We start from the raw sequence: 16932 nt of genomic DNA, 5'->3' as shown, positions 1-16932 counted from the left end.
CTGGATGCAAGCGGACCTGGCGGTATGTATGGCCACCTTTCCGGAAGTATTGCGGCCTGACCAGAAGTACGGCATCCTTGCCGGAAGTTTGGCGACCTTTCCGGAAGTGTGGCGACCTTTCCGGTTGTTTGGTGAATTGGCCGGAAGTATGGTGACCTTGCCGGAAGTATGGTGGCCTGGCCGGAAGTATGGCGACGTTGCGGGAAGTATGGCGGCCTGGTCGGAGGTGTGGCGGCCTGGCCGTAATTATAGCGACCTAGCCGGAGGTATGGCGACCTAGCCGGAAGTATGGCGACCTTGCCGGAAGAATGGCGACCTTGCCGGAAGTATGGCGAACTTGCAGGAAGAATGGCGACCTTGCCGGAAAATGGCGACCTTGCCGGAAGTATGGCGAACTTGCAGGAAGAATGGCGACCTTGCTGGAAGTATGGCGGCCTGGCGGGAATTATGGCGGCCTACCCGGAAGTATGGCGATGTTGCCAGAAGTATGGCGATGTTGCCAGAAGTATGGCGAACTAGCCAGAAGTATGGTGACCTAGCCGGAAGTATGGCGACATAGCCGGAAGTATGGCGACCTGGCCGGAAGTAAGGCGGCCTGGCCGGAAGTATGGCGACCTGGCCGAAAGTATGGCGAACTTTCCTGAAGTATGGCGATATTGACGGAAGTATGGCGAGCTTGCCGGAAGTATGACGACCTGGCCGGAAATGTGGCGACCGTGCCGAAAGTATGGCGATATTGCCGGAAGTATGGCGATATTGACGGAAGTATGGCGAGCTTGCCGGAAGTATGACGACCTTGCTGGAAGTATGTCGACCTGGCCGGAAGAATGGCGACCTGTCTGGATGCAAGCGGACCTGGCGGTACGTATGGCCACCTTTCCGGAAGTATGGCGGCCTGACCAGATGTTTGGTGAATTGGCCGGAAGTATGGTGACCTTGCCGGACGTATGGCGGCCTGGCCGGAAGTATGGCGACATTGCGGGAAGTATGGCGGCCTGGTCGGAGGTGTGGCGGCCTGGCCGTAATTATAGCGACCTAGCCTGAGGTATGGCGACCTAGCCGGAAGTATGGCGACCTGGCCGGAAGTATGGCGACGCAGGAAATGTGGCGAACCTGCCGGAAGTTTGGCGACCTTTCCGGAAGTGTGGTGACCTTGCTGGAAGTATGGGGACCTTGCCGGAAGTGTGGTGAACTGGCCGGAAGTATGGTGACGTAGCCGGAAGTGTGGCGAGCTTTCCGGAAGTGGTGACCTTGCCGGATGTTTGGCGACATTGCCGAAAGTATGGCGACCTTGCCGGATGTGTGGCGACATTGCCGGAATTTCGGCGACATTGCCGGAATCACGGCGACCTTGCCGGAAGTATGGCTACCTGGCTGGAAATGTAGCGACCTGGCCGGAAGTATGGCGACCTTAGCAGATGTGTGGCTACCATGCCGGAAGTATGTCGACCTTGCCGGATGTATGGCAGCCTGACCAGGAGTACGGCCAACTTGCCGGAAGTTTGGCGAATTGGCTGGAAGTATGGTGACATTGCCGGAAGTGTGGCGAGCTTTCCGGAAGTGTGGCGACCTTACCGGGAGTATGGCGACCTGGCCGGAAGTATGGCGACCGGGCCGGACGTATGGCGACCTGGCCGGAAGTATGGCGACCTGGCCGAAAGTATGGCGACATGGCCGGAAGAATGGCGGTCTGACCAGGAGTATGGCTACCTGGGCGGAGATATAGCAACCTGGCCAGAAGTATGGCTGCCTGACCAGGAGTACGGCGAACTTGCCGAAAGTTTGGCAATCTTTCCGGAAGTGTGGCGATCGTTCCGGAAGTGTGGCGAACTGGCCGGAAGTATGGTGATGTTGCCGGAAGTTTAGCGGTGTGGCCGGAGGGTTGGCGACCTTTCCGGAAGTGTGGCGAACTGGCCGGAAGTATGGTGATGTTGCCGGATGTGTGGCGAGCTTTCCAGAAGTATGGCGGACTGGCCGGAAGTATGGCGACCTGGCTGGAAGTATGGTGACCTGGCCAGAAGTATGGCGACCGAGCCGGACGTATGGCGGCCTGGCCAGAAGTATGGCGAACTAGCCGGACGTATGGCGACCTGGCCGGAAGTATGGCGGCCTAACAAGTATGGCGACCTTGCCGGAAGTGTGGCGACTATTCCGGAATTGTGGCGACCTTGCGGGAAGTATGGCTACCTTGCAGGAAGCGTGGCGACCTTGCCGGAAGATTGGCGACATCGCCAGAAGTATGGCGACCTTGCCGGAAGAATGGCGACCTTGCCGGAAGTGTGGCGAACTTGCAGGAAGAATGGCGACCTGGCCGAAAGTATGGCGAACTTTCCTGAAGTATGGCGATATTGACGGAAGTATGGCGAGCTTGCCGGAAGTATGACGACCTGGCCGGAAATGTGGCGACCGTGCCGGAAGTATGGCGATATTGCCGGAAGTATGGCGATATTGACGGAAGTATGGCGAGCTTGCCGGAAGTATGACGACCTTGCTGGAAGTATGTCGACCTGGCCGGAAGAATGGCGACCTGTCTGGATGCAAGCGGACCTGGCGGTACGTATGGCCACCTTTCCGGAAGTATGGCGGCCTGACCGGATGTTTGGTGAATTGGCCGGAAGTATGGTGACCTTGCCGGACGTATGGCGGCCTGGCCGGAAGTATGGCGACATTGCGGGAAGTATGGCGGCCTGGTCGGAGGTGTGGCGGCCTGGCCGTAATTATAGCGACCTAGCCTGAGGTATGGCGACCTAGCCGGAAGTATGGCGACCTGGCCGGAAGTATGGCGACGCAGGAAATGTGGCGAACCTGCCGGAAGTTTGGCGACCTTTCCGGAAGTGTGGTGACCTTGCTGGAAGTATGGGGACCTTGCCGGAAGTGTGGTGAACTGGCCGGAAGTATGGTGACGTAGCCGGAAGTGTGGCGAGCTTTCCGGAAGTGGTGACCTTGCCGGATGTTTGGCGGCATTGCCGAAAGTATGGCGACCTTGCCGGATGTGTGGCGACATTGCCGGAATTTCGGCGACATTGCCGGAATCACGGCGACCTTGCCGGAAGTATGGCTACCTGGCTGGAAATGTAGCGACCTGGCCGGAAGTATGGCGACCTTAGCAGATGTGTGGCTACCATGCCGGAAGTATGTCGACCTTGCCGGATGTATGGCAGCCTGACCAGGAGTACGGCCAACTTGCCGGAAGTTTGGCGAATTGGCTGGAAGTATGGTGACATTGCCGGAAGTGTGGCGAGCTTTCCGGAAGTGTGGCGACCTTACCGGGAGTATGGCGACCTGGCCGGAAGTATGGCGACCGGGCCGGACGTATGGCGACCTGGCCGGAAGTATGGCGACCTGGCCGAAAGTATGGCGACATGGCCGGAAGAATGGCGGTCTGACCAGGAGTATGGCTACCTGGGCGGAGATATAGCAACCTGGCCAGAAGTATGGCTGCCTGACCAGGAGTACGGCGAACTTGCCGAAAGTTTGGCAATCTTTCCGGAAGTGTGGCGATCGTTCCGGAAGTGTGGCGAACTGGCCGGAAGTATGGTGATGTTGCCGGAAGTTTAGCGGTGTGGCCGGAGGGTTGGCGACCTTTCCGGAAGTGTGGCGAACTGGCCGGAAGTATGGTGATGTTGCCGGATGTGTGGCGAGCTTTCCAGAAGTATGGCGGACTGGCCGGAAGTATGGCGACCTGGCTGGAAGTATGGTGACCTGGCCAGAAGTATGGCGACCGAGCCGGACGTATGGCGGCCTGGCCAGAAGTATGGCGAACTAGCCGGACGTATGGCGACCTGGCCGGAAGTATGGCGGCCTAACAAGTATGGCGACCTTGCCGGAAGTGTGGCGACTATTCCGGAATTGTGGCGACCTTGCGGGAAGTATGGCTACCTTGCAGGAAGCGTGGCGACCTTGCCGGAAGATTGGCGACATCGCCAGAAGTATGGCGACCTTGCCGGAAGAATGGCGACCTTGCCGGAAGTGTGGCGAACTTGCAGGAAGAATGGCGACCTTGCCGGAAGTATGGCGGCCTGGCGGGAAGTATGGCGGCCTAGCCGGAAGTATGGCGGCGTTGCCGGAAGTGTGGCGACCTATCCGGAAGCTTGGCGAACTTGCCGGAAGTATGGCGATATTGCCGGAAGTATGGCGAGCTTACCGGAAGTATGACGACCTTGCCGAAAATATGGCGACCTGGCCGGAAGAATGACGACCTGTCTGGATGCATGCGGACTTTGCGGTATGTATGGCCACCTTGCCAGAAGTACAGCGACCTGACCGGAAGTACGGCGGCCTGGCCGGATGTTTGGCAACCTTTCCGGGAGCGTGGCGACCTGGCCGGAAGTATGGCGGCCTGACCAGAAGTACGGCGACCTTGCCGGAAGTAAGGCGACGTTGCCGGAAGTATGGCGGCCTGGCCGGAGGTGTGGCGGCTTGGCCGGATGTATGGCGACCTAGCCGGATGTATGGCGACCTAGCCGGAAGTATGGCGACCTGGCCGGAAGTATGGCGACGCAGGAAATGTGGCGAACTTGCCGGATGTTTGGTGACTTTTCCGGATGTGGTGACCTTGCCGGAAGTTTGGCGACATTGCCGAAAGTATGGCGACCTTGCCGGATGTGTGGCGACATTACCGGTATTTCGGCGACATTGCCAGAAGTACGGCGACCTTGCTGGAAATATGGAGGACTGGCCGGAAGTCTGGCAGCCTGACCAGTAGTATGGCTACCTGGCCGGAAATATAGCGACCTGGCCAGGAGTATGGCGACCTTGCCGGAAGTGTGTCGACCATGCCGGAAGTGAGACGACCTTGCCGGAAGTTTGGTGACCTGGCCGGAAGTATGGCGAACTAGCCGGAAGTATGGCGACCTATTCGGAAGTATGGCGGCCTGGCCGGAAGTATGGCGACCTAGCCGGAAGTATGGCGGCCTGGCCGGAAGTATGGCGACCTATTCGGAAGTATGGCGGCCTGGCCGGAAGTATGGCGACCTGGCCGAAAGTATGGCGAACTAGCCGGACGTATGGCGACTCTCCCGGAATTGTGGCGACCTGGCCGGAACATTGGCGACATTGCCGGAAGTATGGCGACATTGCCGGAAGAATGGCGACCTTGCCGGAAGTATGGCGAACTTGCAGGACGAATGGCGACCTTGCCGGAAGTATGGCGGGCTGGCGGGAAGTATCGCGGTCTAGCCGGAAGTGTTGTGACCCTGCCGGAAGTGTGGCGACCTTGCCGGAAGTGTGGCGACCTTGCCGGATGAGTGCCGACCTTAACAAAAGTGTGGCGACCTTGCCGGAAGCTTGGCGAGCTTGCCGGAAGTATGGCTATATTGACGGAAATATGGCGAGCTTGCCGGAAGTATGACGACCTTTCCGGAAGTGTTTTGACCTGACCGGAAGTACGGCGGCCTGGCCGGAAGTATGGCGACCTAGCCGGAAGTATGGCGACCTGGCCGGAAGTATGGCGGCCTGAGCAGAAGTACGGCGACCTTGCTGGAAGTTTGGCGATGCAGGAAATGTGGCGAACTTGCCGGAAGTTTGGCGACCTTTCCGGAAGTATGGCGTCCTGGCCGGAAGTATGGCAACGTTGCCGGAAGTATGGCGGCCTGGCCGGAGGTGTGGCGGCCAGGCCGTAATTATAGCGACATAGCCGGAGGTATGGCAACCTAGCCGGAAGTATGGCGACCTGGCCGGAAGTATGGCGACGCAGGAAATGTGGCGAACCTGCCGGAAGTTTGGCGACCTTTCCGGAAGTGTGGTGACCTTGCTGGAAGTATGGGGACCTTGCCGGAAGTGTGGTGAACTGGCCGGAAGTATGGTGACGTAGCCGGAAGTGTGGCGAGCTTTCCGGAAGTGGTGACCTTGCCGGATGTTTGGCGACATTGCCGAAAGTATGGCGACCTTGCCGGATGTGTGGCGACATTGCCGGAATTTCGGCGACATTGCCGGAATCACGGCGACCTTGCCGGAAGTATGGCTACCTGGCTGGAAATGTAGCGACCTGGCCGGAAGTATGGCGACCTTAGCAGATGTGTGGCTACCATGCCGGACGTATGTCGACCTTGCCGGAAGTATGGCAGCCTGACCAGGAGTACGGCCAACTTGCCGGAGGTTTGGCGAATTGGCTGGAAGTATGGTGACATTGTCGGAAGTGTGGCGAGCTTTCCGGAAGTGTGGCGACCTTACCAGGAGTATGGCGACCTGGCCGGAAGTATGGCGACCGGGCCGGACGTATGGCGACCTGGCCGGAAGTATGGCGACCTGGCCGAAAGTATGGCGACATGGCCGGAAGAATGGCGGTCTGACCAGGAGTATGGCTACCTGGGCGGAGATATAGCAACCTGGCCAGAAGTATGGCTGCCTGACCAGGAGTACGGCGAACTTGCCGAAAGTTTGGCAATCTTTCCGGAAGTGTGGCGATCGTTCCGGAAGTGTGGCGAACTGGCCGGAAGTATGGTGATGTTGCCGGAAGTTTAGCGGTGTGGCCGGAGGGTTGGCGACCTTTCCGGAAGTGTGGCGACCTGGCCGGAAGTATGGCGGCCTGACCAGAAGTACGGCGACCTTGCCGGAAGTATGGCGACGTTGCCGGAAGTATGGCGGCCTGGCCGGAGGTGTGGCGGCTTGGCCGGATGTATGGCGACCTAGCCGGATGTATGGCGACCTAGCCGGAAGTATGGCGACCTGGCCGGAAGTATGGCGACGCAGGAAATGTGGCGAACTTGCCGGATGTTTGGTGACTTTTCCGGATGTGGTGACCTTGCCGGAAGTTTGGCGACATTGCCGAAAGTATGGCGACCTTGCCGGATGTGTGGCGACATTACCGGTATTTCGGCGACATTGCCGGAAGTACGGCGACCTTGCTGGAAATATGGAGGACTGGCCGGAAGTCTGGCAGCCTGACCAGTAGTATGGCTACCTGGCCGGAAATATAGCGTCCTGGCCAGGAGTATGGCGACCTTGCCGGAAGTGTGTCGACCATGCCGGAAGTGAGGCGACCTTGCCGGAAGTTTGGCGACCTGGCCGGAAGTATGGCGAACTAGCCGGAAGTATGGCGACCTATTCGGAAGTATGGCGGCCTGGCCGGAAGTATGGCGACCTAGCCGGAAGTATGGCGGCCTGGCCGGAAGTATGGCGACCTATTCGGAAGTATGGCGGCCTGGCCGGAAGTATGGCGACCTGGCCGAAAGTATGGCGAACTAGCCGGACGTATGGCGACTCTTCCGGAATTGTGGCGACCTGGCCGGAACATTGGCGACATTGCCGGAAGTATGGCGACATTGCCGGAAGAATGGCGACCTTGCCGGAAGTATGGCGAACTTGCAGGACGAATGGCGACCTTGCCGGAAGTATGGCGGGCTGGCGGGAAGTATCGCGGTCTAGCCGGAAGTGTTGTGACCCTGCCGGAAGTGTGGCGACCTTGCCGGAAGTGTGGCGACCTTGCCGGCTGAGTGCCGACCTTAACAAAAGTGTGGCGACCTTGCCGGAAGCTTGGCGAGCTTGCCGGAAGTATGGCTATATTGACGGAAATATGGCGAGCTTGCCGGAAGTATGACGACCTTTCCGGAAGTGTTTTGACCTGACCGGAAGTACGGCGGCCTGGCCGGAAGTATGGCGACCTAGCCGGAAGTATGGCGACCTGGCCGGAAGTATGGCGGCCTGAGCAGAAGTACGGCGACCTTGCTGGAAGTTTGGCGATGCAGGAAATGTGGCGAACTTGCCGGACGTTTGGCGACCTTTCCGGATGTATGGCGTCCTGGCCGGAAGTATGGCGACGTTGCCGGAAGTATGGCGGCCTGGCCGGAGGTGTGGCGGCCTGGCCGGAAGTATCGCGACCTAGCCGGAAGTATGGCGACCTTGCCGGAAGTATGGCGACGCAGGAAATGGTGCGAACTTGCCGGAGGTTTTGCGACCTTGCTGGAAGTATGGTGACCTTGCCGGAAGTGTGGCGAACTGGCCGGAAGTATGGTGACGTTGCCGGAAGTATGGCGAGGTTTCCGGAAGTGTGGTGACCTTGCCGGAAATATGGCGACCTTGCCGGATGTGGTGGCCTTGCCGGAAGTTTGGCGACATTGCCGGAAGTTTGGCGACATTGCCGAAAGTATGGCGACCTTGCCGGATGTGTGGCGGCATTGCCGGAATTTCGGCGACATTGCCGGAAGTACGGCGACCTTGCTGGAGGTATGGAGGACTGGCCGGAAGTATGGCGACCTGGCCGGAAGTCTGGCGATCTTATCGGAAGTGTGGCTACCATGCCGGAAGTGTTGCGACCTTGCCGGAAGAATGGTGGCCTGACCAGGAGTATGGCTACCTGGCCGGAATTATAGCGACCTTGCCGCAAGCGTGGCGACCTTACTGGAAGTATGTCGACCTGGCCTGAAGAATGGCGGCTTGACCAGGAGTATGGCTAGCTGGCCGGAAATATAGCGATCTGGCCGGAAGTATGACGACCTTGCCGGATGTGTGTCGACCATGCCAGAAGTGAGGCGACCTTGCCGGACGTATGGCGACCTGGTCGGAAGAATGGCGACCTGGCCGGAAGTATGGCGACCTAGCCGGAAATACACCTAATACACAATAACACACTATAATGCTATATAACACAGATTAATACACGTCAATACAACATCACATATTATAATGCATTATATAAACTATCACTATACTACATTCTCCCTATAACACTAAAATAATGTACTAAAATATACAATAACTATAATAAACTATATAGTGTTATATAGTGTTATACTGATTGATAGTATGTTTCATTGTGATATAGTTATAGCAGATTCTAGTCTGTTAAGAATGAATGGTATTATGGTATTATAGTACGTATTATCTTGTGTTAATGTGTGTTATTATAGCGTGTTATTGTGTATTATGTGTTAACATGTGATAGATAAAAGTGTCATTGTTATATTGTATTAGTAGTAATAAGTATATATCGTGTGTGATAAAATGTGTGATATTGCGTTATAGTGTATTCTAGTGCGTTATAGTATATTGCAATGTTATAGCGCTATAATAGCGTTATCATGTAGTGTGTTTATATATACCTTCTAAAACCTTTTAATAAGTCACAATCACACTACACCCAATACACACATTGTACTATAATATGACATACTAAATACATTATAATGCACCAGCACAACCAAAGTACACTACAACACCCAATAACATTATTATACACTGTCGCAATAGCAGAATAATAACACACTACAACATGCTATTATACTAACAACAAAATACACTACCGCATAACACACTATTATACATTACTAGACCAAGTGCAGACCCGTTCGGTCTGTTTCCCCAACGGCGTTTGCGGGATGGGGGGGGGGGGGGGGGGCTGAGGCATCACACTCACATTAACCACCCCCCAAACACACAGGTGGGGGGAGGGGGGGTGAGAAGAGGGGAGGGAGGGGAGAGGAGGAGGATGAAACGGGACAGATTTGGGAGGGAAAGGAGAGCGGGGTAGGGGGTGAGAGAGGGGATGGGGAGAGAGATGTGGGTGAGGGGGGAGGGATGGGGAGGGAGGGGAGGAGGGAGGGAAGGGGAGAGGGGTGGGTGGAGAGAGGGGAAAGAGTGGGGAGGGAGAGTGGAGGGGGAAGGGGGAGAGAAGTGAAGTGGAAGAGAGGGAGGAGAGAGGGATGGGGAGGGGAGAGAGATGTGGGGGGGGAGGAATGGGGACGGAGAGGAGGAGGGAGGGGTAAGAGTGTGGAGCGAGGGGGAAGAGTGTGGAGGGAGGGGGAGAGAGGTGGGGGGAGAGGGGGGAAAGAGTGGGGAGGGATAGTGGGAGGGGGGGAGAGGTGGAAGAGTGGGGAGGGACAGAGGGGTAGGGGGAAGGGGTGTGGGGGGAGAGGGGAGGGAGGGGGAAGGGAGGGGGAGAGAGAGGGGTGGGGGAGGGAAAGGGGTGGGGTGAGGGAGAGGGAGAGAAGTGGATGAGTGGGGAGGGAGGGGTAGGGGGAGTGGTGGAAGAGGGACAGAGGGGTAGGGGGAAGGAGGCGGGGGGAGAGAGGGAAGGGGATAGGGTAGAGAGTGAAGGGGGGTGGGGGAGAGAGGGATGGGTGGGAGAGGGAGAGGGGTGATAAGATGGGAAACTTAGAAACATAGAAATTAGGTGCAGGAGTGGGCCATACGGCCCTTCGAGCCTGCACCTCCAGTCAATATGATTATGGCTGATCATCCAACTCAGTATCCTGTACCTGCCTTCTCGCCACACCCCCTGATCCCTTTAGCCACAAGGGCCACATCTAACTCCCTCTTAAATATAGCCAATGAACAGGCCTCAACTACCTTCTGTGGCAGTGAATTCCAGAGATTCACCACTCTCTGTGTGAAAAATGTTTTTCTCATCTCGGTCCTAGAAGATTTTCCCCCTTATCCTTAAACTGTGACCCCTTGTTCTGGACTTCCCCAACATCGGTTTCTATAAGATCCCCCCTCAATCTTCTAAAATCTAGCGAGTTCAAGCCGAATCTTTCATCATATGAAAGTCCTGACATCCCAGGAACCAGTCTGGTGAACCTTCTCTGTACTCCCTCTATGGCAAGAATGTCTTTGAGCATTGGGCATTGTGACATCACACAATGGAACGTTCACCATGGGCTGGGGCTCCTGCAAAGGCATATGTAAATGGATCCATCCCGATTGGACATCTGCGAGCATTGGGCATTGTGACATCACACGATGGGAATGAATCAAAAGGCAGACAGGTGGACGGACGGCAGCCGGACGGACGGCAGCTGGACGGACGGCAGCCGGACGGACGGCATGAGAGTTTTATATAATAATAATAGATAACGTGTAGCACAATATAACACTATTAAACACTATAATAAAATAACAAACTAATTCAAACGCGATAATAACACTATAATCTACTATAACAGTTTAACACCAATTCAATAAATACACCAGCATAAACACACTACACCACAAAACATTATTATACATTCTCGCAATTTGACAGACTGTAACAATTAATACCACACTACAACACACTATATTATAATCACACACACAATAATACTTTAATTCGGTACAGTGTATTGAGGTATAGTGTATTAAAGTGTTATGTTGTCGTGGTGAATTACGGTGTGTATAGTATATTACTAGTATTAATGTTATATCATGTTATATTGTGTATATATTGTATATATTATGTTACATTGTGTTATATTGTATTAATATTCTAGTGCACTACTGAGATTATAATATAGTGTGTTGTAGTGTGTTTTTAAGTGCGACAGTGTATAATAATGTGTTATTGTGTCACGGTAACTATAATACACTACACAATCACAGTACAACACCATATAACACACCATAACACACTCTAAAACAATATAATACACTAATATAGTCTAATACACAAAAGCACAAATGTTATAATGTGATATGGTTATAATGTGGTTGTTATTGGTGTATTATAGTGTGTTAAGAGTGTTATAGTGCGTTATAGTTATAATGTATTTTAGAATCTACAGTATAATAAACACTATTAACACTATTAGTATGTTATACTGGTTTATAGTCACATCTATTAATTATAGTCACATCTAGTTAATTATTATAGTAATAATAATTAACGCTATGACACAATATCACAACACTATATTACACACCAGATAACACTCCATAACGCACTGAAAAATAGTAATATAGTCTAATACACAACACACTCTAAAATATCATATAATACAATATATAAATATATCATTATCACGTAATATCACATTCTAATACATTATTACACTAGAGTACTGATAGACTTTAACACATTATAATATAACAACGAAATACACTATCTACTATAGTATAACTTCCATGATACACTATAACACGATATAGATTTTAACCATAATACACCAAGCACTCACATTTTAACACTATACATTATAACAGTAATACACAATAATACATTATGAAACTATACACGCTATAACACACTATAACACGCATAAATACACTATAGGATGCACTACAATACATAACCTAACATTATATCCTAAATCCATTTTCCGACAATATAACATTACAATGAAATAAATATGATGAAGCTAAATCGATAGATAGATAGTGTGATATCGTTTTATATAGTATTATATAGTATGTTAAAATGTTAAAGTGTGTTTTAGTCTATTACACAATATTAGTGTATATTGTTTTAGTGCGTTATGGTGTTATAGTGTATATAGTTAAAAGTTATTAAACTAGACTGTGTAATAAACACTATTAATACGTTATACTGGTGTCATACCGTAACACTATAGTACATTATAACACTATAACACAGCAGGCACTCTAAAACAATATAATACACTAATATAGTCTAATACACAAAAGCACATTTTAACATACTATATAAAAAGATACACATAATAACACATTACACATTACATTTACACTAACTGTACTATGATACACTTTAACTGCATTACAATACAACAATACAACAATAAAATCACTAAATACAATAGTGTAATGCATGAGTGTTACTGCGTAATCATAGTATTAGAGTGTGGAATATTGTATTAGAATGTGTTATTATGTGTTATAATGTGATATTGTTATTAATCTGATATTGTTTCAGATTGCGATATGTGTTATATATATATTGGAATGTATGTGTTATGATGTATTATATCGTTTTAGTATTAGTACAATGTTAAAGTGTATACTACACTTACTACACTATATTAGTGTGTTATATAGTTGTAGTGCGTTATTGTGTGATATTGTGTATTATAATTGTGTTAAATGTTTATAGTGCATTATAATGCATTATAAACTATAATATTATAAACAGTAAAAAATAATAGCACTAACACTATTAGTTTGTTATATTGTTTATAACCCTATAGTGTTATGTATTATACTTCATTATAGTTAGTGAGATACTATTTACAGTATTACAGCACCGCTATTATAGTTATATAGTAATATATTGCTTATAGCATTATAACCTACTATATATACATAAAATATTATAAAAATACTTAGAACGATACAGTAAATTATGTCACATTCTAATATACTATTACAATTTATTAAAACAGACCATAATACACTATAAATACAGTATAACACGTTATCACATCACATAATAATATAACACAGTATCACACCGTAACACTATAATACATAATAGATTATAACAGTATAACACACTATAATACACTATCACACCATAACGCACTCTAAAACAATATTACAGACTAATATAGTCTAATACACAAAAGCGCACTTTAACATTATAACATACTAAGGTATGGAATACTATATAAAACAATATAATCCATTATAACACGTAATAACACAATCTAATACACTATTATAAACTACAATACTATGATACACTTTAACACAGTATAACACACAATATAATATCACCTAAATACACTATACCATACACTATAACACTTGATATATACACTGTAACACATCATAATTCACGAAGCGCTCACTATAACACTATAACAGTATGTTAAATATATACTATATAATACTATAAAACGATATAACACATTATAACTTATAATAACATAATCTAATATAATATTACACATTATGAAACATTATCACAGTCTAACACACACATTACAATATAATATAACACCGAGCACAGTCCCCCCCCCCCCCCCCCCCCCCCCCTCCACGGCCGGCACCTGACGGCCCAGGATCTTCAGGATGTTGGCGACAATATTCCCTGATAAGTTCAGGGTCGCACATGTTGCGAGGCGGCACCCAAGACCACTCCTCAGGTCCATAACCCTCCCAATCCACAAGATACTGATGACCACGACCACGCCGGCGCATCCCCAGCAACCAGGGGGCAGGGACCAGGGGGCTCTCCTTATATGGTTTCAGTTGGGAGACATGGAAAGTAGGATGGACCCTCATGGCACGGGGGAGTTGGAGACGAACCGCCAGATTGATGACCTTCGATATGGGGAAAGGACCGACAAAACGAGGAGCCAGCTTCCGGGATTCCAACCTCAGAGGTAAGTCTCGAGTGGAGAGCCACACCTTTTGGCCAGGCGAGTATACTGGAGCTGGCGTTCTTCCACGGTCAGCCATTCTCTTCTAGCGCACAGCATCTGATGAGCCCCATTCCAAACCTTGCGACAGCGACGGACGAGAGCCTGAGCGGAGGGCACACTGGACTCCTTCTCCACAGCAGGGAACAATGGCGGTTGATAACCATAAGCAAACAGGAATGGAGAGAGACCAGTGGATGAGCAAGGAAGTGTGTTGTGTGCATACTGCACCCAAATAAGGTGTTTGCTCCAAGTTGAAGGGTTCTGTGCCATCAAGCACCGCAGTCCTGTCTCCAATTCCTGGTTAAGGCGTTCAGTCTATCCATTGGATTCCGGGTGATAACCAGATGTAAGGCTGACCGTGGCATCCAACAGAGAACAAAACTCCTTCCAAAACCTGGACACGAACCTGAAGCCCCCGGTCAGACACAATGTCTCTGGGAAATCCATGAATTCGAAAAACATGAGACAACATGACCTCCGCCGTTTTCTACTGCAGTTGTACAGGGTCTTAGTGAGACCACACCTGGAGTATTGCATACAGTTTTGGTCTCCAAATCTGAGGAAGGACATTATTGCCATTGAGGGAGTGCAGAGAAGGTTCACCAGACTGATTCCTGGGATGTCAGGACTTTCATATGAAGAAAGACTGGATAGACTCAGCTTGTGCTCGCTAGAATTTAGGAGATTGAGGGGGGATCTTATAGAAACTTACAAAATTCTTAAGGGGTTGGACAGGCTAGATGCAGGAAGATTGTTCCCGATGTTGGGGAAGTCCATAACAAGGGGTCACAGCTTAAGGATAATGGGGAAATCCTTTAGGACCGAGATGAGAAAAACATTTTTCACACAGAGAGTGGTGAATCTCTGGAACTTTCTGCCACAGAAGGTAGTTGATGCCAGTTCATTGGCTATATTTAAGAGGTAGTTAGATGTGGCCGTTGTGGTTAAAGGGATCAAGGGGTATGGAGAGAAGGCAGGTACGGGATACTGAGTTGGATGATCAGCCATGATCATATTGACTGGCGGTGCAGGCTCGAAGGGCCGAATGACCTACTCCTGCACCTATTTTCTATGTTTCTATGTTTCTATTAGGAACAGTCAACATGGATTTGTGCCTGGAAGATAACCATATAACCATATAACAATCACAGCACGGAAAAGGCCATCTCGACCCTTCTAATCCGTGCCGAACACGTATTCTCCCCTAGTCCCATATATCTGCGCTTAGACCATAACCCTCCATTCCTTTCCCGTCCATATAACTACCCAATTCATTTTTAATGATAAAAACGAACCTGCCTCCACCACCTTCACTGGAAGCTCATTCCACACAGCCACCACTCTCTGAGTAAAGAAGTTCCCCCTCATGTTACCCCTAAACTTCAGTCCCTTAATTCTCAAGTCATGTCCCCTTGTTTGAATCTTCCCTACTCTCAGTGGGAAAAGCTTATCCACGTCAACTCTGTCTATCCCTTTCATCATTTTAGAGACCCCTATCAAGTCCCCCCTTAACCTTCTGCGCTCCAAAGAATAAAGCCCTAACTTGTTCAACCTTTCTCTGTAACTTAGTTGCTGAAACCCAGGCAACATTCTAGTAAATCTCCTCTGTACTCTCTCTATTTTGTTGACATCCTTCCTATAATTAGGCGACCAAAATTGTACACCATACTCCAGAAGTGGCCTCACCAATGTCTTGTACAATTTTAACATCACATCCCAACTTCGATACTCAATGCTCTGATTTATTAAGGCCAGCACACCAAAAGCTAGAATATGGTGTACAATTTTGTTCGCCAAATTATAGGAAATATGTCAACAAAGTAGAGAGAGTACAGAGGAGATTTACTAGAATGTTTGTCTGGGTTTCAGCAACTAAGTTTTGAGATGCAAGCTAAGGAATGGGATAATTGTCAGCTGTTAATTATGCAAAATCAGGACATTTTATTATTATTATCCAATTAACAGCTGACAATTATCCCATTCCTTAGCTTGCATCTGAGTAAAATTCATTTCAAAACGCATTTATGGTTTACGATTATTTAAATGGTAAATGTAGCTTCAGAAGCATTTTCTTTTTGCAGGTAGTTAAGGCTGGGACTACTATAATGTTTAAGAGACATTTGGACACGTACATGGATAGGACAGATTTAGATGGATATATGGGCCAAACGCGTGTGAGTGGCACTAGTTTAAATGGGACATGTTGGTCGGTGTGGGCAAGTTGGGCTGAAGGGCTTGTTTCCACACTGCATCATTTTATGACTAAAAAGTTAAGAAGAAAAATGAATGTAGATAAGTAGAGCAAATTTGAAAGAGGAGTGAAATGTAAAGGCAGAGAGAGTTTTATGGGTGGAAATGAACATAGGAAAGGAGGGGGGAGAGTGGGCTTTGGCAGATGGGTGAAGGGAAAATAGACACAAAGTGCTGGAGTAACTCAGTGGGCCAGGCAGCATCTGCGGAGAATAAGAAAAGTGACGTTTTACAAACCTCCCAACCTCCATGCTCAGCCTGACCCACTGAGTTACTCCAGCACTCTGTGAAACGTCACAGAACAGGGCAAGATTAGCAAGTTTGCTGATGATACAGACGTGAGTTGTTTTGCATATAGTGAAGATTGTTGTGAAAGATTGTAGCAGGATCTGGATCAATTAGCCGGGTGGGCAGAGGAATTGTTGATGGTTGCATGGTTCCTTGAAGATCGTGTCGCAGGTATATCAGGTGGTCAAACTTTATTTTGGCACTTTGGCCTTCATCAGTCAGAGTATTGAGTGTAGAAGTTGTGAGGTCATGTTGCAGTTGAATAAGACGTTGGTGAGACCGCATTTAGAATAGTGAGTTCAGTTCTGGGCACCATGTTATAGGAAAGATGTCAAATTGAAAAGAGTACAGAGATCCCCAT

The sequence above is a fragment of the Amblyraja radiata genome, chromosome 33 (genome assembly GCF_010909765.2).
Source record: "Amblyraja radiata isolate CabotCenter1 chromosome 33, sAmbRad1.1.pri, whole genome shotgun sequence".
NCBI classification, from domain to species: Eukaryota; Metazoa; Chordata; class Chondrichthyes; order Rajiformes; family Rajidae; genus Amblyraja; species Amblyraja radiata.
The sequence above is the reverse complement of the archived record's forward strand: the minus strand, read 5'-3'. Positions refer to the sequence as shown.